Here is a 2,866-nt window from a genome sequence, read left to right as displayed (position 1 = left end):
GGCCAGCAGGAGTGACAGAGTGTTAATTACGCGCAGACGCGTCACGACTCGACGCACTCCGGACGGGAAGGAGAGAGGGACAGCCACAGAGATGTTGAAAAGTTAGGCCACGGAGAGAGTTCAGTTGACATCTCTTTAAAAGATAAAGCAGTGACCTGCTGTTGTATTCTAACTAACTCGACAGAGGGATAACAAGACCCAAGACATGTTTGCAGTTTAAGCTGCCAGCACTTTAATTGAACGGCTTTAACCCCACATGGCTTTTGTTTGGATTTCGATCTTCTGCGCCAGAGTTGGGTAAAACCGGAGTCCTGTTCTGTTGATGGATTATTCGTGTGTTGGTCTGGACCCTGTTTGACGTTATCCTTCGGATCTTAGGTGGGAGATAATACTATTACGCGTGAATATGCCGTTTGGAAAGAGAGTTTTTTTTGGGTTGATGTTGAACTTCTGACCCTTTCTGGAATTTTGTGATTTTTTTGTGTGTAACATTCGGGTTGTGTGTGTCCTGATCCTCTTGGGTGTAGTCGGTCAACACATTCATCTCATAGCCCCGGCGGTGCCGTTAATAGACGCCAACTTTTTGCGCATAACGCGTTTTGCGCACGGTGCTGCCTGGCATCGTTGATTAAGAGGGGGGTGGGGGGTGGTCAGTTTGTGTTCATCTGTTTCGTGGATCTTATCCGTTCCTCCTCGGGGGGTGCAAGTTGCACTTAACCCCTGCGATGTGGTTCCTCTCCCCGGCGATGTTCCTCCTCTCCCCGGCCTGGCTCCTGGTGCTCCACGGGGCGCTCCTCTCTGCGGCCGGGCAGGAGGGCACCGACAGCCCCCGGGACCACCAACACGATGACCAGCCAGGGTTCCTCTTCCACAACGAGAGGGCGGTGATGGACTTCGCAGGTAAGCCTGATGGTGACCCCGCGAGGGGGTGCTATCATAGGACTAGAGGGGTGGGCCTTGTTCCATCAGGGGAGGGGGGAGGTGGCCTTGTTCCATCAGGGGAGGTGGGCCTTGTTCCATCAGGGGAGGTGGGCCTTGTTCCATCAGGGGAGGGGGGAGGTGGCCTTGTTCCATCAGGGGAGGGGGGAGGTGGCCTTGTTCCATCAGGGGAGGTGGGCCTTGTTCCATCAGGGGAGGTGGGCCTTGTTCCATCAGGGGAGGTGGGCCTTGTTCCATCAGGGGAGGTGGGCCTTGTTCCATCAGGGGAGGGGGGAGGTGGCCTTGTTCCATCAGGGGAGGTGGCCTTGTTCCATCAGGGGAGGGGGGAGGTGGCCTTGTTCCATCAGGGGAGGTGGCCTTGTTCCATCAGGGGAGGGGGGAGGTGGCCTTGTTCCATCACGGGAGGGGGGAGGTGGCCTTGTTCCATCAGGGGAGGTGGGCCTTGTTCCATCAGGGTGTCCATGGTGGGGGAGTGTGTTGTGTAGGGTTAAGCGGGGACACGACGGAGACACTGGCTGCGTTCGTCAATTCGCTCTGAGTGAGAGAGCCAGAGCGTCAACGTCCTAAAGGGACCAAGTCACTTGACTGGACATTGAGGCGTTCCATGAGTGCTGATCAGATTTACAGAACGAATTTACGAACGCGGCCTCTGTTCACTGTGTTAGGAGCGCTTTTGCGCACCGAGTGGATATTCGACACGCCTGTGGTCATCACTGCGGGGAAACATTGATGTGGGAGAGATGTCTGCTCCATCAACACCGTTAGGGATGAATTGCAGTTATGGTGGACTCTGCTGGCGCGAGTCTGGGTGCAGATGGGCACTGGCCAGACAGTGGTCAACAGGGGTTAGGGTTCAATTCCATTTCAATTCAGTTCCTCATTGAAAAGCATAAGAGGACATTTGGAACTGGAATTTCAATAGACTAGAACTACTGACTGAATTTAACTGTAATTGACCGACCCCTGAACCCCTCTGAGTCCAGGACTTCAAAACGTGTAAACATTAATTTTTTTTCAGCTTGAGCTGCCTGGTTTCCCCTATTACTGGTCCTGGGTCGTAAATAATCTGGATCATTCAGAATCAGAATAATTTTTATTGCCAAGTAGGCTATATTGTTGTTGTTGTTGTTTTATTGCATTGCTGTCTGTCTTTATGTCTCATGCACCAACCACACCAAGTCAATTTCCTGTATGTGGGAATATACTTGGCAATACAAATAATTCAGATTCCTCTGATACTGATGTATTTGCACATACAGGAAATTGACTTGGTGAGGTTGGTGCATAGGACATACAATTTTTTTATACTTTTAGTTCTGATTCAGATTAAACGTTTTGATCTCCTTGGCCCTGGTGACCACCAACCCTGATCCCAGAGAGCTGCAGGGAGGCTGGTGGAGGTAGACATCGGAGGACGGGGCTCAGTGTAATACATGGAATAAGGAATTGTATCAATCGTACCATTCCTTATTCCATTCCATGCATTTCGATGAGCCCGTCCTCTGATGTCTACCTCCACCAGCCTCCCCAGTACAATTGAATACTCTCTGCTGTTGTAGATGGCTTTAGCAGTGATCCTGACCCCAACACCTTTCACATTTGACCCCTGTGAGGCTGACTAGGTGTGAGTCATTGCAGAAGTTGTTACCCTGGAAGTCCTATAGCCTAGTTTACATGTCACCAGGGGAGGCTGGTGGAGGTAGATATCGGAGGACAGTTTCATTGTAATACATGGAACCGAATGAGGAGTGGTATCAAACACACCATTTCTAATTCCAGTCCATGCATCATCATAATAATAATAATAATAATAATAATAATAATAATAATAATAATAAATCAGGTTAGGATGAATTTTCACCTGATCACGAAAATAGACTGAACTATCCCTTTAAGTGCTCCTACTCTATTTTATGAGCAACACACA

Source organism: Nansenia antarctica (genome assembly GCF_963989245.1).
Source record: "Nansenia antarctica genome assembly, chromosome: 6".
In the NCBI taxonomy this organism is placed as follows: Eukaryota; Metazoa; Chordata; class Actinopteri; order Argentiniformes; family Microstomatidae; genus Nansenia; species Nansenia antarctica.
The sequence above is the reverse complement of the archived record's forward strand: the minus strand, read 5'-3'. Positions refer to the sequence as shown.